We start from the raw sequence: 23,165 nt of genomic DNA, 5'->3' as shown, positions 1-23,165 counted from the left end.
TGCATTCCCACCAGCAGTGCAGAGAGGCTCCCTTCTCTCCACACCCTTGCCAGCATTTATTGTGTGTAGACTTTTTGCTGATGGCTATTCTGACCGGTCGGACATGACTGAGCGACATCACTTTCACTTTTCACTTTCATGCATTGGAGAAGGAAATGGCAACCCACTCCAGTGTTCTTGCTTGGAGAATCCCAGGGACGGGGCAGCCTGGCGGGCTGCCGTCTATGGGGTCGCACAGAGTCGGACACGACTGAAGTGACTTAGCAGCAGCAGCAGCAGCATTCTGACCTGTGTGGGGTGGTACCTCATTGTAGTTTTGATTTGCTTTTCTCTGATAATTAGTGATGTTAAGCATCTCTTCATGTGCTTTTTGGCCACCTGTATGTCTTCTTCGGAGGATTGTCTAGTTAGCTCTTCTGTCCGTGTTTTGATGCGGTTGTTTGGACACCCCGCTAATTAGGGGTTGTGCTCATGGGAGAAGGGAGTGGGGGAGCAGGATGGGGCAGCAAGAGTGTGGGCTAGCTGGAGTCCAGCCTCAGCCTGGCCCTCAGGGAGCTCTGGAGTGGGAACTACACCTCAGAGTGTGACACTCAACCCTTTCGGTCAAGGGGGCCAGTCTCTACCCCTGAGTCATGTAGTCTGATGTCAGAGGGGCAGGTGGGGGTGACCTCCCAAGTGAGGTGGCTCCTCTTTGGCCAAAGGCAATTCTCTGTGGAGGAGGGCGGCTGTAGCTGCCAACATTCCTAGCAGTTGGGGGGGGGCACCCGCAGGGTTCTGGGTGGGGGAAGGGAGGGAAAGGATCAGGAGGGAGCATCAAGATCTCCACCAGAGCTTTCCAAAACAATGTACAGGTTCTGTGCACCTGTCCCCCATCTTTGTCATTTGTTAAAAGGACTCACAGGCAAGGAAAGAGATGCACACCCCTGGGTGGGGGCAGGGCCAGCATCCCTGGGAGCTCTGGGCATGGGGAGGGGCCTGAGGGGGGCCGCAGGGAGACGATGGATCCTGGCTCATGACCACTCACCTCGCCTGGTGCCCCACTGCCCTTTATGCACCGGTGGCCCTGACCTTCCCCTGCAGACCCAGGCCCAAGGGGTCTTCCCATCGTCAGTGTACCCTCTGCACTTGACTGCAGACCAAGCAGGCTGTGAGGAATTGCTTTGTCTCCCTGAGCCCACTGTAAATTCTTTTTTTAAAAAAGTACTTATTTATTGGCTGTGTCAGGTCTTAGCGGCGATGCACGGACTCTCTAGCTGCGGTGCGTGGTCCAGAAGGCGCACAAGCTCAGTAGTTGTACTGCATGGGCTTAGTTGCCCACATATGGGATCTTATTTCCCCCAACCAGGGAGTCCCCTGCGTTGCGAAGTGGATTCTTAGCCACTTTGCAATTCACACCAGGGAAGTTGGTGTGAATTCTTAAAAGCAAAGGCTTCATCTTATTTTGATTTTCCAAGTGTCTGTCTCAGTGCCCTGGGATTTACTAGGTGACCCATCAGTATTATTGAGTAAATAACCTAGGTCGATGCCTTGGTGTTTCTATGAGGCAATGAAAGGGCCTGGACCCCTTCCGATGGCATTTTGGCCAAGGATGCTCTCGTGTTCAGGCGAGAGGCCTGGGCTGTCCTTGCTCTTCCCACAGCTGCACCCTGAGCCCCAGACAGGGCTGCAGCCTCCACTCGGCCCCGCCCGCGTGCTGGGTGGCAGCCTTGGGCGAGGGTGGCCCGTGGGACATGGTGAGGATGGGGCGTCCCCGCTGGCCTGGCGTACAGCCTCCTCGGCCTTCATTTATGTGCCATCTGACTCCATCCCTCAAAGCCCGCGTCTGGCCTTGGTCGGTGCAGGTAATGATGATATAGGCTCATTTATGCAAGATTATCCTTTTATCACATTTCCAGGCTCATTTATGAGGCTCATGTTTCTCCCCGAGGGCATCATCAAGCAAGTTAAGTTGTACTATTTCCCTCCCGCAGAGAACTGGCGGGGGCCTCCCTCGTTGACGGATGAGGCCCGCTGCCTTTGCCAAATAGGGTCGGCGTGATGGATCTTTTACTTGTGAATATTATAGCTGGAAATTAGCATGTTTATTGAGGTAGAATGTGTTTGTTTACATTCCACTACCCATGGCATTACCTCTTATGACCTGACTTATTTAGTTGAGGATAAGCACAAATGATCCACATTTTGGCACCCACAAAAAAATTAATGAACTTCCAGATATAGAATTCAGCCTTAAGTAAACACACCAGCGGGGTGGGTGGAGGCAGAGGACTGCGGAGGGCTTTGGGGGTTTGGGCGGTGAGCATGGTGGAGCATCTGGTACTCGAGGGATGGGGGGCAGTGGGTTCAAGTATCCTGTGTGGTGCACAGGGCTGGCACCCAGCCTGGCTGCCCAGTAGGGGTGATTTCTGAGGATGGAGAAGGAGGAGAGAGGCAGAGGACCAGGATCGTGAGAATTCCTGGGGATTCTCCTGAGCTACCTCTTTTTAAAAAAAATATTGTATTTTTATTTAGTTTTGGCTGCACTGGGTCTTCATTGCTGTCTGCAGGGTTTCTCTAGTCGTGGAGAGCGAGGGCCAGTCTCTAGTTGGCTTCTCATGGTGGTGGCTTCTCATGGTGGTGGCTTCTCTTGCTGCAGAGCACAGTCTCTAGGGCACAGGCTCAGTAGCTGTGGCGCATGGGCTTCGTTGCCCTGTGGCATGTGGGATCTTCCTGAGCAGGGATCTAACCTGTGTCCCCTGCATTGGCAGGCAGATTCTTAACCACTGGGCCACCAGGGAAATCCTGAGCTACCCCTGATTGTCTTGATGCAGGAGTGAGAAGGAAGGCCCAAGTGTGGGGACTCAGGGAGGGGAGAGAGTATGCTTGGCTAGGATGATGAAGACCCAGGTGAGTGATGATAGGTCCCAAGAGGCCAAGTTATCTCCTGGGAGTCTGCTCCCCTCCAAACACATCCACCTGTGACAGCTTTGAATCCCAACTTCTGTCCCCACCCCTCGCTGCTGGTAGTCCAAACAATCTGAGATGCAAGCACTCAGTAACTCCAAAACCCTCTTGTTTTATTTGTTAAGTTTTTGGCCACACCACCTGGGCATGTGGGATCTTAGTTCCCTGGCCAGGAGTTGAACCTGCGTCCCCTGCATTGGAAGCACAGAATCTTAACCTCTGGGCCACTATGGAAGTCCCCCCTCCTGTTTCAGAGAACTGGAAGGACTTGGCCAAGGCCTTAGAGGCAGAGCGAAACCAGGAGCCTCGCTCCCAACACCACTGCTGCCTTCCTGTGCCTTTAAGCCTGATCCCTGTCTTGTAAGATGGCCCAGAGAGTGTATTCTCTGGGGTGTTTCTTCATGGACCTAGGAAAGCTTTGTCCTCTGTGCCTGGCCAGCAGAGGCCTCAATTTCCACCCTGGAAACCAGCTACCTTTGCAGTTTAAATCACTTTAAAGAGCAGTTGTTCCTGGGGTGGGGAGGGGTCTTGTTATTGGTCATTGCCTCCCGGGGTACAGAAGTGACCTAGGAGAGACAGAGGGAGACAGGAGGGTGCATGGTTGAGGCCCAGAGCCCCCAAACAGTATGACTGAGAGCCCCAGGAACAAACTTTCCCACTTACATAAAAATTTTCCAAGTAAGCAAAGCCATTCTCTCTGTCCCCCGACCCTAAACCCTGAACATAAAGAGGGCAGAGGCAGGATGTCCTGTCTGGACCTCAGAAGCAGACAGACCTGGCTTCTAATTCTGGTCCTACCTCTTCCTAGTTCTGTGACCATTGTGACCTTGGATGAGTCCTTTGATCCCTGTGGTCTCCATTTCCCCAGCTAGAAAATGGGGCAGGGGGATTATAACACTCACTTGTCAGTGTCTCTGTAAGATTAAATGAAGAAAAGTATCCGCTGTGCTTAGCACACAGTACTTGGTAACTGTCAATGAACTAGTGGGCATTAGTATCATTATTTTCCTTCCCAAACGAGGTGCTGTCACCTCCTGTGGCCTTCCAACACGTGAGGATTGGTGGAAGGGATTGAAAGAGATAGGGAGAGTGAGATCAATTTTCCCCACACTCCCCACCCCTTTCCTCTCGTTGGGTTCTAATGTGCGTGTGTGAGCCCTTCCCATGAGGCCCGTGGAGTGCCCACATGGTGGAGTGGGTCAGCACGAAGAGCCAGACTAGAGTTTGATCCATTTCAGCCTCAAATCTCCTGGCTCTCTGGGGAAGCTCAGTGGTTCTAGACCTCAGTCTCCTCATCTGTGAAATGGGGCCAGCCTCACTGCTAACCTGGGAAGCAGCTGAGTCCACAAGTAATTTGTCTCTGAATCACCAGCACCCGGCAATGTCAGGCATGCAAGAGTTGTTCAGTGATGACGAGATGATGGGCAAATAGACTGGATGCTAAAATCAGGTTCCAGAAAACTTTCTATAAAGGGCCAGGTAGTAAATATTTTAAGGTTTGCAAGTCATGCAAGCCCTATTGCAACTACCCGACTCTGTCTCTATGATGCAAAAGCAGCATTATACAAGGTGTAAACAAATGAGTGTGTCTGTGGTCCAATAAGACTTTACTTATAAAGTCAGGTGGTGGCTGGATTTGGCCACAGTCTTGACCTCTGTGTTGTGAGGCCATGGTCTTTGGACTCAGTTGGGCTCAATTCCCGGCACCTCCACTCTTTAGCTGTGTGGCCTTAGGCAAGCGACTTACCCTCTCTGAGCCTCCGTTTCCTCTGTGAAATGGAGGACACTGGCTTGTGCTTTTTCGGCATTCCCCTCAGTGTGCCTACTAGGGCTGGCCTCAGAGAAGGAGCTCAAGAAAGACTTGCAGGATGGCTAAAAAAATGGTCTCTGAAAATCATCACAACTCCTGATAAGTGTATAGTAAGTCCCCTACATACAAAGCTTCAAGTTGCAAAGTTTCAAAGATGCAAATGTGCATTTGCATGTCCAATCAGGTAAATTAGTTCACATGTCTGGCATACATTTGGCCTGTGAGTGCATCCTTAACAAGTGTTTGTGCTTTTGTGTACTTTACTGTATAGTACTGAATAGAGTTCTTTGCTAGTGGCAAAGAACCCATCTGCCAAACCACAAGAGACTTGGGTTTGATCTCTGGGTTGAGAAGATCCCCTGAAGGTGGGCATGGCAACCCACTGCAGCATTCTTGCCTGGAGAATCCCATGGATAGAGGAGTCTGGTGAGCTAGTGTCTATGGGGTCGCAAAGCGTCAGACACGACTGAAGCGACGTAGCGTGCGTGCGTGCACTGTATAGAGTACAGCATCCGTTTTTCAAGCCCAGAACATCCAGAAACAGGAATAAAAGCAGCAGTGATATAGCTGGTATTGCTAAGAAGCACCAGCTGTTATTACTGTACTACTATACTTTTTAGGGTACTGTACTATAAGATTAAAAATGTTTCCTTTATTTTGTGTGTTTTATATGTATTATTTGTGTGCAAAGCATTATAAATCTATTATAGTACAGTACTATATAGCCATTTGTGTTGGGTATCTAGGCTAACTTTTTCGACTTATGAACGCACTCTCGGAATGGAACTCATTCGTATATAGGGGATTTACTGTACTGCACTTTTGACTCACAGTGCATTTCACGTCCGTCTCATTTCCTCCCCTCCCCTCCTATAGAATGGATATAGTAGTAGTAGTATTGTTATACTCACTTTACAGATGAAAAAAACCAGTGTCTAGAGAGACTTAGAGACTTTCCAAAGGTCCATTTGGGATGCCATAACAAAATGCCATAGACTGGGTGGCTTATAAACAACAGAAATTCATATCTCACAGTTCTGGAGGATGGAAAGTTCAAGATCAAGGTGCAAATTAGGCGTTTGATAAGAGCCCACTTCCTCACAGGAGGCTGTCTTTTCACTGTAACCTCACACGGCAGAAGGGGCTGGAGGCCTCTTGCCTAAGGCCACTCATCTCATTTATGAGAACTCTGCCCTAAATACCTCCCAAAGGCCCCACCTTCTAACACCAAAACATTGACCGTTAGGCTTCAACATATGAATTTTGGGGAGACTCAAAGATTCAGTCTATAACAGTCAAACAAGTGAGGGACAAGAACAGGGATTTAAACCAGGTATTTCGGCAGCAAATCCTTGCATTTTCCACTACGCCAGAGCTGTCATAAATAAACCTCCTCCCCAGGCTACAATCAGCAAATGGACTGGCTGCACAGGAGCTTGAGAAGTGTGTAGACTAGGGCCTATCTCTCTGTGAGAAGGGGTTATTACTTATCTCCTCAGATTTTGAGACTTACAGGCTAGAAATATGGGGTTCTTGGCTCTGTAGTGGAGATCCTGAACTGGGTAAGCAGACTGGGACTGGAGTCATTGTTTCAGTCTGAGGGGCCCCTCTTGGTGCAGAAAGGGGGTGAGCAGGCAGTTCTCACCTGCTAAGATCAAGCTTTTAACATTCTGAGAGAGAAAGAAACCCTGTATTAGGTGAGGAATAGACTTTGGCAGCAAGTAACCATGATCCCTCAAAACTAAGAGTTAGCAAAAATAAAAGCAAAACAAAAGATAAGGCTTGTTTTTTTTTTCTCATGTGCTATGAACCACCAGGGTGGTTAGGGCTGGGGCAGCAACTCCACAATGGAGTTGCTTTATCTTTAGTTGCATTATCTAGAAGTTGCATCTTTCTTTCTGCTCTGCAAGTGGCTTCTCCTCTTAAGGTCACCTCATGGTTGCAAGATGGCTGCTGGAGTTCCAGCCATCCAGGGCACATTCGAGGTGGGGAGGAGAGGGGTGGAAAGGGTGCTTGCCAGCTGAGTCAACTCCTTTTTAAAGGAGATATCCTGGGAGAGGAAGACTGCCATCCAAGAAGAAAGCAACTTTGGCTTTCATCTCATTAACCAGAATTTGTCACGGACTAGCCCTAGCTATAAGGGAAAGGGTGGATATAGTACTTTGCTGCTCCAATCAGGGCTGTGCTAGCCAGGAAGAAGGGGAGAATGGATTTACGGTGGTAAGCCTCAGTCTTTGCCTCCTTCCCCTATTTGCCATCTGAGTAAACTAAGGCCCAGGGATGGAAGGAAGTTGCCCAACATTGCGCAGAAAGCTAGGGCATGCCTGAAACCAGACCCCAAAGTTCCTGACTTGGCAACAGATGCTTCTTCCACTGCTTCTGCTGCTTCACTCTGTAGCCACACCTGTTCATGAATACTAAGGTTATTATTATTTATCGAGCGTTAACTATGTGCAAGGCACTATGCTGAAGGCTTTCCAGGCTGGTTCCATGAAGTCTGCTATCAATCGTTGAGGTGGGAATTTCTGTTATTCCCATTTTACAGAGGAAGAACCTGAGGCTCAGCTAAGTGAGGTGACTGCTCCAGGTCCCAGAATTTCTAAGTGTTGGAGTGGGCTTGAATATCAGGTTCCTGACCCTGACCATGAGCAGTTCAATGTGTGTGATTGAAATGACGCAGCAGCAAGACTCCCACTAACCGAGGGGGTTCTGGTTCCCCACCCACCTGGCCAGCCTCCATCTCTGCAGCGCCTCATTCCAGCCAATTACTCCTAATGGAGTGATATGAAATGGAACTAACTTGGGGAAATATCTGTATACTTTAATTAAATCAGTTTGCAATTAGCCATCTGAGTAATGAGGCTAAGGTGTTTTATCTCCCTGTGCGCCAGTGGGCCAGGGGAGCTAGAAGGCAGGGGGATTTTGCGCGAATAGCGTGGTCCTAGAGACAAACTCCTTAGGGGTATGGAGGCAGGTGTTGGAAGCCCCAGGAGAGGATTTGGCCCAAATTTACTATGATTAAATAAATACAGCACCTCAGAGAGGAGCTACTAATTTGTGGGACTAAATTTTTAATGGCTACAGCCGGGTTTTCTTATTAAAGAAATACCAGGGCCTTTAATCCAAACACCTCATGGCAAAAGGCTAAAAATTACACATGTGTGCCGTATGACCCCCAAGTCCCCAGACGTGGTAAATGCCTGGCTGGACAGGCTGGCTGTTGTCCAGCAAGTCTTGCTTAAGGCCTCCAGGGGCAGGGCTGGGACCAGGGTAGGGTGGGTGAGGCCTTTTCATTGGGTAGAAAATTTAAATGGGTGTCCAAATATTCAATCATTTTAATGCAGTATATCTTTTAAATAATCAAAAAGAATGCAAAAAAAAAAAAAAGGATAAACGAAATTACACAGTTTAAATAAAGATGGGGTTAATATCAATGCTGTGCCATCCTGAGCCATTTCAGAGTCTGGAGCCAAGGAGACAATCAATAATACTGTTGTCTTTTGTTAAAATTTTGAGATTTGGGGGACTTTCCTGGTGGGTCAGTGGTTAAGATTCCGTGTTTACACTGCAGCGGGGGCATGTGTTCGATCCCTGGCTAGGGAACTAAGATCCTGTATGCCACATGGGACAGCAAAAAAAAAAAAAAAGAAAAGTTGAGATTTTGTTCATTAATGGACTTTTTTTTGCATTGATTTTGACTTTTTAAAATATTGCCTTAAAATATTATATATCACGTTTATTATGGTTTTCGATGCCTCCTTAAATTGTATTCCCAGAGGCTAGGGCCTCAGTCTCCTGAACCTAGTCCCGGCCCTGTCAGCTGGGTTGTTCCTCAGAGTTTGAGTTTTATTTGGTAAAATGGTCATTCTGTGTGCTATTCCAGGTCTCAGCTGGGTTCTTAGGACCTCTAAGTGGCAGACTTTATAGGTGTCTGAGACACGGGTATCACTTGGCACCCTAGACCATTAAAGCCAAGAGCAGCCTCATGATGGCTACAGTAAAACCCAGAGACCAGAAGCAACTGGCCTGAGGTCACCCAGCCGCTTAGTGGCAGAGCTGGAACTCAGTTTCCTGATTCCCTCCAGGGCTTTTCTACTCATCAGAGGAGAGGAGAGCCTTTAAGATGACCCAGGTTGGGACTTCCCTGGCAGTCCAGTGGTTAGGACTTTGCCTTCCAATGCAGGGGAGTATGGGTTTGATTCCTGGTCAGGGAGCTAAGATACCACATGCCTCATGGCCAGAAAGTCAAAACATAAAACAGAAGCAATATGGTAACAAATTGAATAAAGACTTTGCAAATGGTCCACATTAAAAAAAAAAAAAGGATGATCCAGGGTGAAAGCCATTGCAAAGCCATCCTCCACAATGGGAGGCCCAAAAGCAGAATGGCTGTCTGGGGAGGCCTTACAAATAGCTGTGAAAGGAGAGAAGCGAAAAGCAAAGGAGAGAAGGAAAGATATAAGCATCTGAATGCAGAGTTCCAAAGAATAGCAAGGAAAGATAAGAAAGCTTTCTTCAGCGATCAATGCAAAGAAATAGAGGAAAACAACAGAATGGGAAAGACTAGAGATCTCTTCAAGAAAATTAGAGATACCAAGGGAACATTTCATGCAAAGATGGGCTTGATAAAGGACAGAAATGGTATGGACCTAACAGAAGCAGAAGATATTAAGAAGAGATGGCAAGAATACACAGAAGAACTGTACAAAAAAATCTTCATGACCAAGATAATCACGATGGTGTGATCACTGACCGAGAGCCAGACATCCTGGAGTGTGAAGTCAAGTGGGCCTTAGAAAGCATCACTATGAACAAAGCTAGTGGAGGTGATGGAATTCCAGTTGAGTTCTTTCAAATCCTGAAAGATGATGCTGTGAAAGTGCTGCACTCAATATGCCAGCAAATTTGGAAAACTCAGCAGTGGCCACAGGACTGGAAAAGGTCGGTTTTCATTCCAATCCCAAAGAAAGGCAATGCCAAAGAATGCTCAAACTACTGCACAATTGCACTCATCTCACACGCTAGTAAAGTAATGCTCAAAATTCTCCAAGACAGGCTTCAGCAATATGTGAACCGTGAACGTCCTGATGTTCAAGCTGGTTTTAGAAAAGGCAGAGGAACCAGAGATCAAACTGCCAACATCTGCTGGATCATGGAAAAAGCAAGAGAGTTCCAGAAAAACATCTATTTCTGCTTTATTGACTATGCCAAAGCCTTTGACTGTGTGGATCACAATAAACTGTGGAAAATTCTGAATGAGATGGGAATACCAGACCACCTGATCTGCCTCTTGAGAAATTTGTATGCAGGTCAGGAAGCAACAGTTAGAACTGGACATGGAACAACAGACTGGTTCCAAATTGGAAAAGGAGTACGTCAAGGCTGTATATTGTCACCCTGCTTATTTAACTTACATGCAGAGTACATCATGAGAAAGGCTGGACTGGAAGAAACACAAGCTGGAATCAAGATTGCCGGGAGAAATATCAATAACCTCAGATATGCAGATGACACCACCCTTATGGCAGAAAGTGAAGAGGAACTAAAGGGCCTCTTGATGAAAGTGAAAGAGGAGAGTAAAAAAGTTGGCTTAAAGCTCAACATTCAGAAAACTAAGATCATGGCATCCGGTCTCACCACTTCATGGGAAATAGATGGGGAAACAGTGGAAACAGTGTCAGACTTTATTTTCTGGGCTCCAAAATCACTACAGATGGTGACTGCAGCCATGAAATTAAAAGACGCTTACTCCTTGGAAGGAAAGTTATGACCAATCTAGATAGCATATTCAAAAGCAGAGACATCACTTTGCCAACAAAGGTGCGTCTAGTCAAGGCTATGGTTTTTCCTGTGGTCATGTATGGATGAGAGTTGGACTGTGAAGAAGGCTGAGCGCTGAAGAATTGATGCTTTTGAATTGTGGTGTTGGAGAAGACTCTGGAGAGTCCCTTGGACTGCAGGGAGATCCAACCAGTCCATTCTAAAGGAGATCAGCCCTGGGATTTCTTTGGAAGAGAAGATGCTAAAGCTGAAACTCCAGTACTTTGGCCACCTCATGCGAAGAGTTGACTCATTGGAAAAGACTCTGATGCTGGGAGGGATTGGGGGCAGGAGGAGAAGGGGACGACAGAGGATGAGATGGCTGGATGGCATCACTGACTCGATGGACGTGAGTCTGGGTGAACTCCGGGAGTTGGTGATGGACAGGGAGGCCTGGCGTGCTGCGATTCATGGGGTCGCGAAGAGTTGGACAGGACTGAGCGACTGAACTGAACTGAACTGAACTGAATAACGTGACCCAGGGTGGATGGTGTTGACTGGCTGACCCAGTCCCCACACACAACCCCTTCCCTCCCCCAGCGACTAGTGCAGAGGTGACCACGTGACCCAGTTCTGGCCATCAAGACCCAGAAGTCATTGGGTGGGGCTAAAGGGGACAGGCCCAGCTGATGGCCCTTTGGCCTTTTCTTTGCCTGTTTCCCTTCCCCTTTCATGTCTTGAACTGGCTTTCTGTGTCTGGAGGTGAACAGCTGCTCCATGACCTTGAGGACAAGAGCCGTGTGCTAACAATGGCAGAGCAGAAAGACAAGAGGAGTCTGGATCCCTAGGCCACCTTAACCCTCCGTTCCACTCCTGGGCTGCCTGCTACATCCCTTTTCTGATGAGTTGAAATTAATGCTCTCTGCCCAAGCCAGGATTAGCGAGACTTCCGGACAGTCACTCTTTTTCTTCTTAAATTTTTGGCTGTGCTGGGTCTTCATTGCTGCATGGGCTTTTCTCCAATTGCGATGAGCGGGGGCTACTCTCTAGCTGTAGGGTGTGGACTTCTCATTGCGGTGACTTCTGTTTTGCAGAGGATGGGCTCCAGGGCATGCAGGCTTCAGTAGTTGCAGTTCCCAGGCTCTGGAGCACAGCCTGAGTAGTTGTGATTCACAGGCTTCGTTGCTCCATGGCATGTGGGATCTTCCCAGACCAGGGATCGAACTCATGTTCTCTGCATTGGCAGGCAGATTCTTTACCACTGAGACACCAGGGAAACCCGATGCTCAGTCTTGAATGCAGCTCCATCACCCACAGCGACAAAAGAAGCTTTTGGTGAAATTCATTTGATATTCACGTGGCTCACTCCCTGCTTCATTTAGGTCCTTGCTTCCTGTAGCCTCCTCAGAGAAGCCTTCCCCGACCACCTGATCTCCCATCACTCTCTTTTCCTTTGTCCTGCACTATTTTTTAATGGCCCTTATCAATCATTACCTGACATTATATTATGTAATTATTTGTTTTTGCCTCCCCCGTTGGCATTAGTTCTGTGCAGGCCAGGTTCTTCTGCCTTGTGTCATGGCACTATCCCCAGTGCCTAGAACAGTGATTGGTACATAGTAGGTCCTCAATCAATATTGTTGAATGGGGCCTTCCTCGGTGATCCAGCTGCTAAGACGCCACACTCCCAATGCAGGGAGCCTGGGGTTCGATCTCTGGTCGGGGAACTAGATCCCATATGTGGCAACCAAGACCTGGTGCAGCCAAATAAATAAAGTAAATAAATATTTAAAAAACATTGTTGAGTGAATGGACCTACTCTGAGCCAGTCAGGCTGTGACCTTTTACCAGCTCCTGTGAAAGCAAGTCAACTTGGTCTCTGGAATTAGGATTTCCGCTTCTTCTCAGGCTCAGCCTCTTAGAACCCAGTGTGAATTCCTATTATCGACTGCTGGACACCCTGGATCCCAACCATCTTGCTCCTGGACTCTGCAGCTGCCAGACCTGCCTCATGGGATACCCACCCCATCCATACCCAGTGGTGGCTGGGCACCCTCTCTCGCGTCCTTCTTCATCCTCACTCTCCATGTCATTGTCCTTGAGGGGTCCCAGGCAGTGACGACATTGTGTGAGGACTGGCTTTCCTGTTGACAGTACATCAAAAGCCATTGCCTTCTGGTTCAGATTTCCAAGATGGAGCCTGCCTCAAAGAAAACAAAATAATGGGTTTGGTGTGCCAGACCCCATTAACTGGCTGCCTGAACTAATCAACGACAGAAATTCAAGGAAATTGCTAGAGCAAATTGAGACACCAGATTATTTGGGTCTCTTGATTGAGATTGGAAGAATAATTGTTTGAGGGTTCATTAATAAGCTTTGTTTACTAACCCTCAGATCCTGTTTTGATATCCCTGCCTCAGTTACTGGGGGTAGGCCCGCTCTGAAAGAGTAGTTCTGACATTGTTTTTGATCGGAGCCTTGGAGCACCTCCTTTCATTTTATAAATGAAGAAAATGAGGGGGGAAGGAGCTCCCCAAGGTCCCCAGAGATTAGAGACTTAATGCCTCGGTGCTTCTGAGAAAACCAGCAGGAGATTCAAGGAGTGTCAGAGGAAGTGCTTCTGACACGGACCATCAGTGCACCCTGAAGGGATGTGAAGAGCTGAATCTCTTCATTGGTTAAGGAAGCCCGTGGACAAATATGGTGAAAGGGGGAAGCATGTCACTCTCTCCAAGCACCCGAGTCTTCCTTGGAAGGTAAAATGGATCCACATAGGCACCCTCTTCCGTCAAGGATTCGTCTTTACCTCTAGTTACTGAGAACACCATGGAGTCAAAGTTTTACAGAGAATCCCCGTGTGTGAAGGACAATCTGGAGAACCTTCCATGAGCCCTGGAGAGGAGACTGGAATTGCCCAATTCTCTAGCTGCCCGGGCTGGAGTCCTGGTCTCCCGAGTCCCCAGTCAGGATCCTGTTCCTGACCCCACTCTGCCCAGTCCAGCTCATAGCTGCTGCTAAGTCGCTTCAGTCGTGTCCGACCCTGTGTGACCCCATAGACGGCAGCCCACCAGGCTTCCCCGTCCCTGGGATTCTCCAGGCAAGAACACTGGAGTGGGTTGCCATTGCCTTCTCTGCCAGCTCATGGCACCAGGGTATCAATCAGTGAGGGTCAGACCAGATGGCCGTCCCTGTGGGTGCCCCCCAGTTCCTAGGGGAGTCAGGGAACACGGTATGGAACAGTGAGTGGGGGAACCAGAAGAAGCAAGGACAATGATGGCTTGGTGTAGTCAGGGAGGTTTTCTCAAAGAGGAGGGGAGGCTCTGCCTGTGAAGAAAGAGCAGAATTTATGGACAGAGGGGTGTTCATTATCCATGGAAAGCAGTGGATGTATGACAGGTGTTCAGGGAAAATTCATTCTTTCTGCACAGTTTGTGGGGAGCCTTTATTATGTGCCAGGTTTTTTACTTTTCCATTTTTTTAAATCCTCACAATGACCTTGTGAAGGAGGCAGTAGTGGATATCGTTAGTTATTAGGTTATGTGCTCAGTCATGTCTGACTCTTTGCAACCCCGTAGACTGTAGCCCGCCAGGCTCCTCTGTCCATGGGATTCCCCAGGCTGGAGTACCGGAGTGGCTTCCCAGCCCAGGGATGGAATCCACGTCTCTTGCTTCTCCTGCATTGGCAGGCGGATTCTTTACCTCTGTGCCACCTGGGAAGCCCAGATACTGCAGGTGTGAACGTAAAACGGATGTGGTCTTTCCCCTCACAGTTGCCCATCAGGGACTAGCTCTGTCCTGGTTTCCTTCTGAAGCTCAGTCTAGAAGCTTACTCATGTCAAATGACTGGAGCATCCCGACCGTCCTGGTCACTCACCCGAGTCCGTAGTGCGCCCGGCACCATCACCGTGTTTACCACACTTGCACGGATCCCACCTAAGTTGGCACTAGTTCTCTTAGCAGCTACACCCCATCTTTAGTAAAGAATCTGTGTATTATTGAAACCATGGAGAACATCAACAGGAAAAGTGAAGTGAAAGTGAAAGTCACTCGGTTGTGTCCGACTCTTTGAGACCCCATGGACTGTAACCTGCCAGGCTCCTCTGTCCATGGGGATTCTCCAGGCAAGAATACTGGTGTGGGTTGCTATGCCCTCCTCCAGGGCATCTTCCCAACCCAGGGATGGAACCCAGGTCTCCCGCATTGCAGGTGGATTCTTTACCGACTGAGCCACCAGGAAAGCCCCTGTTGTCAAACTAAGTATTTCCCATCTTATGCTTCTCCAACTGACAGGTTAAATTTAAATGGAAGACTTTATATTTTTGTCTGTTAAATGTCACCATAATGCATCCAGTCTATTTTTCATAGCCTATTAAATATTTTTTCCAAACTATATTTGTCACCGCTTCTGCAATGCCTTGGAAATGTGGAAAGTCTGCTTTGAAGAGTCTTCATTCAAGGCAGTAAAATGCAGAATAGAGCAGAGATAAAGATTTCACTAGAGACCTCCTTCCAATCAGTTGCTCCATATTCTTTGTGTGGGGTTGATTAACCAGCTGTGAATCTGCATATCTAAATCTTCATCTTGCTCCCTCTTTCCATTTTGTTCAAAGCCTAACAAGAGAGACTTACAAAATGTTTTGTAGAAATCAAAATACGTTATTTGCAAAGCATCCCATCAGAAGGGAAATCCGGTGAGCTTGGCAGGGCTTTTCCTAGTGAATGTCCATTAATTTCTAGTGGTCGCCAATTCTTTTTCTTTTTTTTCCTAACTGCTTGTAAACTAGAGGAATGCTATCAGTTGTAAAAGGAAGTTCTACAAAGGGAAGCAACAGCTTTGCAGATCAGGGATGACAGGATTTCTAGTGTAGCTGAAACCCAGCTTCCCCGACATGGGCAGCAGGAGGAAGTGAAGACATGGAAGATACTAGCAAAGGAAGCTACATCAAGGTGAAATTTCCAAAGAACAAAACCACAAGAGGTTTTCCATGGGAGCAGGATTTAAAAACCGAAACTGGGAAAAGATAGTAGAAACAGAATGAGCTGGAACATTTGATCTCAACTCGGAATCCCGCCCATCCAGGACTGCTAGAACTCTTGTGTGCAGGGTACACACAAGAAGACCTCATGCAGCCCTGTTGAGCTGGAGCTCCCGTTACCTGGGAGCTAATGGTACCAGAGGGAACGTGATAGCAACCCGATGTGGGGTCATCTTCAGGAGCAGTTCCCTTTGCAGTCACGGAAAGGAGCTGGCTTTTAAGTACAGACGTGCCTCCTCAAGTTCTGGTTGATTGCCACCTAGCCACCTTGCTTGCAAATCTCACTACAGCCACCAGAGGCGGTATTTGCCTTATTGATAAGAGGTTGGGAGGGGACGATAGAGGATGAGATGGCTGGATGGCATCACTGACTTAATGGACATGAGTCTGAGTGAACTCCGGGAGCCCTGGCATGCTGCGATTCATGGGGTCGCAAAGAGTCGGACACGACTGAGCGACTGAACTGAGCTGACCTGAACTGGGTTTTTCCAAAACATGCCACCTGGTGGCTGCTATTGGAATCACAAGACCCGTGTTTCGGGTTAGGACCAGTGTTTTGGGTAAGCGTTGGTAAGGATAAATGCAAAGGATAAAAGATTCCATTTACAAGCAAGCGTGCCAACTTACTTTAGTGTTTGTAAAGTCACAGTTGTTATGAATAATTCCAGGTGGTGAGAAATCGCTTGTGGAGGGGAAACAGAAAAGACCAATGGAAAGACACATAATAGGCATATTTATGTGTGTTGGGGATAGATGGAGGGGGTTGTCCAGACAAGACAGAAGACAAGAGGGAGAGAATTAGAAGGAAAGGAAAGTGGACCAACTTAATGAGATTGGAGGAGTTCCTGACGTGCCTTAGACCTCAGTTAATCCTGTTACTCTTAAGGATCTCCCTCACTTTACCATTTAATTTAATTTAACTTAATTTAATTCAACAAGCCTGTATTGAACACAGAAGTGCTTCACAAGATGTGGGCAATCCTGAGTGATCAGGAAGAGCTGTCCTCACTTCTTTCTCAAGCGGCTCAAAAGAGTTTAGCCCCTGAATTCTGTGACATGCTTAGGGTTTGGGGGAAGATGTCTTCCTGCTTCATACATTAAAAAAATTTTTTTTCTTAATTGAGTAAAACACATACGACATAAGATTTACTCCTTTAACCATTTTTGAGTGTATAGTCAGTAATTTTAAGCACATTCACATTGTGTGCAACCATTATCACTTCAGAACTTTACTCGTCTTCCCAGAGTGAACTTCAGTAACTATTAAATGCTAACTCCCCATTCCCCCTTCTTCCCCTCCCCTGGTGACCGCCATTCTACTTTACGTCTCCATGATTTTGACTGTTCTAGGTACATCATATAAGTGGAATCATACAGTGTGTGTGTGTGTGTGTGTTTGTGTGACTGGCTTACAGTCACAAAGTCTCCAAGGTGCATTTATGTTATAATTTGTGCCAGAGTTTCCTCCCTTTTTGAGGCTGAATAATATTCCACTGTATGGATACACCCCATCTTGTTTGCCCACTCATCCCTTGATGGACACTCGGGTTGTTTCCGCCTTTTGGCCATTGTGAGCAGTGAGCTGTGAACACGGGCATGCAAGTATCTGCGTTCAGTTCTTTCAGATATTAATATAACCAGAAGTGAAACTGCTGCATCGCGTGGCAGTTCTGTTTTCAAATTTTTGAGAAACCATCATACTGTTTCTACCATACCTCATGTTTTTGTGTGTGTGAGGAAATGCCACCCCAACTTAAGCCAAACACAGAGTCCCCCAACAAATGAGAATTGGAGAATTCCTGAGGTGGAACTTTATCACCAGGTGGGAAGGAAGGGCTTGTGTTTTTCCAAATTCACCTCTTGCTTCCTTCCCTGGTAACCCCTTCCCTGGACTCGCCTAGCACCCACATATTTAAGCCAAATTTCAAATCCACCAAGGCTGGAATGGAGAAGAACCCTGACTTTCTCAGTGGATTGAAAGGGGTAGGGGCCCAGTTAGTGAGTTGGAGGGTGATGCCCGCTGTCCATGTGCAGCCTTATCCTCTTGACCTTGGGGAATTTGGGGTCCAGGCTGAGGTCTCATCAGAAACAGAAGGAGAATCAAGCCTCAGTGTTGAAGAGAAGACTCACAAGACTATCATCTTCCCTCCCAGCGCCTGCCCTGCCTCTGAGGACAGCTCCCCTTGGAGCAAAAAAAAAGCAAACAAGAGAGCCCAGTCCCACCGTTACTCCACGTGTCGTGCAGAGGGCAGCCTGACATAGAGGAAAGGCAGCCTTGGGATTGGAGAAACCTGTTTGAATCCTTCTGGCGCTTACCGGTCATATAACCTCAGATGTGTTCCTCAGTTTTAGTGAGACACATTTCAGAGTTGCCAAGGCCAGCGATGAGCACACTGGCATCTTCAGTCCCTTCACTGTAGTTAAGATGGCATGGCATGGCGCGTGTCGAGTGCCAAGCACAGCACCCAGAGTGTAAGGGTTCCCCGGACATTCCCTACCTGCCTTCAGCACCGATCTTGTCTCAGTTACTGACTTTGATCATGTTCCTCCTGAGTTTTCATCTCTCTAACCTACCATGGCCAGCCTTCTGGGACTGTTCTCACCAAAAAGGGCTCCATCTTTGATTGTTTCCAGTTGAATTCTTGGTCCAACTGGTCTTCTCCAGATGAGCTCAGACACATACCTCTCAGGCCCCCAATTCAATCAATACATATGGGGAAGGAGCGGGAGGGGCACTGCCCCGTCCTGGAGCTAATGCCAAAACAGGGCAAGTGCTCGTCACTATCTCATCTGACGACCGGCTCTGAATGAGGGGAGGTTGCCCAGTCCCGACCTTGTCTGGCTTTTGTTAAATTGTGTTACAGCCTTAACGTTACTTAACTGTAGAGGACTTTGGGATGTGTGTGTGTATGAGTCTGTGGGTTAATAGCAATTTGTGATAGATGCCTTTGGCGCCCACATACTCAATAACACCCACACTCACAAAAAAAAAAAAAAAAGAAGGGGGAGGGGAGTTGTTTTTATGGGAGATAACATAACTGCTTGCAATTTGGCTATTCATTGTATCTTTGGCATTTTATGTACTGCATTAGCGGAGGCAATTTCATGCATATGGATATAATGCATTAAGTGGAGGCATTTAAATATAGTGAAACTAATTTTATGATGATTAGTTGAAGGAAAACATTGCATTCGTATCATCTATATAGAAGCCAATTTGCATGAAAATGCCCAAAGTTGCTATGCCAACATTTTCTGTGCTGCTGGTCGGGGTCGTCTCCAAGTCAAGACTTTGTATTAAAAATCGGTCTCCAGTGCCCATGTCTTTAATTCATTGCAAGCTGTAGGCCATTTGCTCACAAAGCGCTCGCAGTAAAACAAATGAATAGCTAAAATACTCATTTGCATGATTCCCATTTGAAAACGATTCCCCTGAAATTAAAAAAGCGTGTTACTCGGTTGTGAAGATGGATGGGCCAGTGAGGCGGGCAATTAATATTTTCGGCGTTCTCTTTAAAGCCCTCCCAAGACTAGGAACAGCACATGCCAGACAAATTGGGCCCCACAACAGTTTCAGGGCCTCGGCGGCAGCAGCTTGCTTCCACTGTCTCCCCTTTATTGTCTCACTTACATTATGCAGTAATTAAAACTATTTACCATTCCTACTTATCCGCCATCTGCTACCGCGGGAGGTTCCTCTTCTTTAGAAAGCTTCTTAAAGAGCAGCAAGAAGAAGGCGAAGGTTTGGCCCTGACTGCAGGAAGGGGCTTTGGGGGTTTGTCCTCTCCTCCTGGCCGTGTCCACCTGTCCCTCCGTGAAAGGAATGAAGGAATGACGGGGGAGGTAGTGTAGTGATGCTGAGTTTCTGAGCGAGTTGGTCTGGGTGGTGGGACTCTACTAGAGCACAGCTTTCTTCCTCTTTTGGGGGGAGTCCTGGCTTAGATCTGGGGCAATTCATATGTCTAGGGGGAGCCTAAGCCTGGAACTTTTCACCAATAATGACTGCAAAGATCTGTTTTTTTTTTTTGGCTAAGCCGTACAGTATGTGGGATCTTAGTTCCCCAGCCAGGGATCACATCTGTGGCCCCTGCTTTGGAAGCACAGAGTCCTAATCACTGGACCACCTGGAAAGTCCTAAGGTCTGGAGGTTTTGGCCACTTGATTGGGGTCTGGGGCAAAGCCACTAACTATAGTTGTTCAAGTTGTTTATTGCACAAGTGTGCTCAGCCCATGAGGCTGTAAAGGCTGACGTCCTCCTGTGGTCCCTGTGCCAATCTGGGGACCTATGGAGCCATGTATATGCCAAGGGGGTGCCTTCTTCAAATTCACACAAAGACACTATGATCTCACTGCGCTTCATCTGAGAGAAGCCATTTTCTTTAACATTTATTTTTAATTTAAATTTATTTATTTTGGCTATGTAGCATGTGGGATCTTAGTTCCCTGACCAGGGATTGAACCCGTGCCCCCTTAATTGGAAGGGTAGCGTCTTAACCACTGGGTCACCAGGGAAGTCCCAAGAGAAGCCATTTTGAAAGCAACCAAGTTGCTGCCTCTTTTGTGCGGTGCCTCGCAGACTGGTTCAAGCACAGGACCTGCTTAGCACCTGTTTGCAGAGGTTGAGCTAGGATGTCCAAAGAGCAGCCTACTCTATGAGCATTTACATTTCGTCCAGGGCCCACCCCCGACAGAGCAGCACAGACAGAGAAACCAAACTGGGGAGGAAACGGGAACGACTCGCTCAGCAGGATGAAGTGGGCCCTGGAGCCTGCAGACTCTCAACCAGCGGCTGCCCCGGGAGGACAGGGTCTGAATGGAGAACACCTTCCGCTGCTCTCCTGAGCCCGCCTGGAGCTGGGCATGTAGCAGGTTTTCCGAAGTACTTGTTGAGTTAAGCCGACAGTGAGGCTATCTGTCTTGACGTCACCGCCCAATCATGATGCCTGCTCTGAAGCTTCATCCCACAGGCCCTCTCAGCTCACATCTCGCCTTCTTAATGGTCTTTTCCTGGAACGTAACCAAAGGGTTTGGATTAGCCCAGAACCCCGCCCCTTGGCTGTGACTTTTCTGGCTTCATTACTCCCCGGAGGCTGTGGGGCCACGCACATAGCACATGCATCTACCCTGGGCCTGGAAACCCCGCCCCATCTTTTCCTGTCCTGTAACTTCACCTCCGCTGTCTGGCCCTCTGGGACCTGGGGCCTTGCCTGCCCAGGTCCACAGAGATAGCTCTCTTGGCCTTCACCAGCTTACGTATTAATAGGTTGGCACTTGGCATGGCTATCACATCCTCCCTCTCCAGGTGACCCTGGAAGCTCTTAGAATTGGGCAGATCAGAAAGCATGCCTGGCCACTTGTAAGTGGGAGCTTCCCTGGTGGCTCAGATGGTAATCTGCCTGTGATGCGGGAGACCTGGGTTCGATCCCTGAGTCAGGAAGATCCCCTGAAGATGGCAATGGCAACCCACTCCAGTATTCTTGGGCTCCCCTGGTGGCTCAGATGGTAAAGAATCTGCCTGCAACGTGGGAGACTTGGATTCAGTCTCTGGGTTGGGAAGATCCCCTGAAGAAGGCAATTGGCAACCCACCCGTGTTCTTGCCTGGAGAATTCCATGGACAGAGGAGCTTGGCATAGGGCTGCATAGGATCAGATACGACTGAGTGACTAACACATTCACTTTTTTCACTTTGTTGATGCTTTACTGACAATGTTGGTTTGGGTTCTACCAGGAAAGGTCAGTTTCAAACCAGAGCTTTGTCCAGTCAATGTGTGGACTGTCACTGAAGGCAGTGAGTTCCCCATGTCATTGTCACTAAAGATACGATTGCATCTGGGAGTCACATGACAGAGTCTCCACCCCCAACACAAAGACCCCTGCCAGGGACTAGGAGCTCCCCTGCTGTCTAGACTAACCAGGAACTCATGCTCACTAACGGACAGAGAAAGAAACTTGGTGGATGATGTGGCCCATACAGTTCAAGTACATAAATACCTATGTGGTGAAAAGGCCAGACTTAACCTAGAGGATGATTCTCTCTAAGCCTTGGCCACAGTCAGAAGGGGAACCAGGGGTGCCTTTCAAATGCTGTCATATCAGCAGCTGTTTATACCACAGATAGAAAGCATGTTTCCTGCCCAAGCCTCAGCCACCTATGGACCAGCCAAGGAGCCCAAGGCAGTCAGTGTGCAAGAAAGGGCACTGACCTTGGAGTCAGCAGCCCTGGGTTGGACTCTTTTCTTGGCCATCAGTTGCCTTACCTGAGAGTGGTCATCCAAACTCTGCCAGTCTTGGTTTTCTCCTCCATTAAATAAGGTTTCACAGCTGTCTGTCAAGTTGACAGGTTGTCCTGAGTCCATCAGTTAACATTGTATTTTAGCGCTTAGTCTGTATCCTCAGAGCAGGTGTGTGCTCCCCCTGGAGCAGGTGGAAGCATCTTTGTACACAGGAGAAGCTCTGTAGACATAAGTATATGAGATGTCAGTTGCCCTTAGCTTGCATCTGAGCATCGCCCAGCTCTGCAATACAGAGTCGGGCACTTGAAAGACAGGACCAGCCCTTGTGGAGGAAGGACAATACAGTTATATCCTAACATTGCTAAGGCCCCACTCTGTTCCCAGGCCCTGTGCTACGCCCTTCGCATGAGTGACCTCCTTCCAATTCGTACATCTTTATTCTAATGGGAAAATTGAAACTCAGAGGTTTTGGGTTGAGTCCCAGAGGCCAGTGCTCTTCCTTACTTGCTGTGTGACTTTGGGCAGGTCACTTGCCCTCTCTGAGCCTCCATCGCCCCATTTCTAGCCCACAACTGCTGCAATTCCCCACCCCACACAGCCTTGCAAATCCCCCACTGGCTGCTACACTGCATGTCCTGGCAAATCATAATTGTTACTGTGGGCTTTGCTATTAAGATGTGAGTTAGAAAGAAACATTCCTAGTTGCTGAAGTAGACATCAATAAAAGTAGACCAGGAAACAAGACGGGGCGGGGGCGGGCAGAAAATGCAAAATCAATCCCAGGGAGACCTTCACCTGCTTCGAATTTGGAGGGCATGGCCAGAGGAGAAGGAGGAGGAAAAACCAGCTCCCCACTTAGTAATCACCACTAAAGATCAACACTGGACCAAAATAGAATCCCACGTAGGAAACGATCCTGCTTCACAGCCCCGGAAAAAAATTTTTTAACATAGAGATGCCATTTAAAGCAGAAAAAATATTTGTATGTAAAAGGAAATATTTTAGGTAGGAGTTGAATACCAAATGATTTTGGGTCTCTGCGGGGAGTAATGAGGCGTAGCAAACACACAATTCTATATGCATGTAATATTATCATCGCACGCCTCGGAAAGCTTTTAAATCACAGAAATGCAGTTAGGGACCATTGTACAAAATAAACATCCCACTTGGTGTGTTGCCTGCCCTAAGTTCCTTGATCTAGAGCGGCACTGCCAGATTTTTACAGCCCCATAAATTAACATGGTGCTGATTTGATTGAGCTAAATTAATAAGACTTGTGCTTTGTTGCAAAATAACTATTACAGTATGTTGTGGGGACGCGCTGCCGATAAGGAAATTGCTGCCTTTAACAATCCCACTGAAGTTTCATGGAGGATTTCAAA

At 47.8% G+C, this 23,165-nt stretch overlaps 1 protein-coding gene and 1 long non-coding RNA gene across 14 annotated transcripts in view; one reads left to right on the top strand and one right to left on the bottom strand.

Annotated features, from left to right (window-relative positions):
* The window catches only part of SMAD6 (SMAD family member 6), a 232,618-nt gene that overhangs the window by 176,778 nt on the left and 32,675 nt on the right, over positions 1-23,165 (top strand). The window lies entirely within an intron of this gene.
* LOC147365304 (uncharacterized) lies at positions 19,935-23,034 on the bottom strand. The gene is made up of 3 exons (XR_015135399.1): positions 22,579-23,034; positions 21,808-22,003; positions 19,935-20,556 (listed from the first exon to the last, which is right to left on the bottom strand). It is a non-coding gene; the product is annotated as an uncharacterized LOC147365304 (long non-coding RNA).

The sequence above is a fragment of the Bos grunniens genome, chromosome 10, assembly GCF_055505025.1.
Source record: "Bos grunniens cultivar Pamir isolate PY7600 chromosome 10, Bosgru_T2T1.0, whole genome shotgun sequence".
In the NCBI taxonomy this organism is placed as follows: domain Eukaryota; kingdom Metazoa; phylum Chordata; class Mammalia; order Artiodactyla; family Bovidae; genus Bos; species Bos grunniens.
Note: the sequence above shows the minus strand (reverse complement) of the source record. Positions and strands in the feature narration are given on the sequence as shown.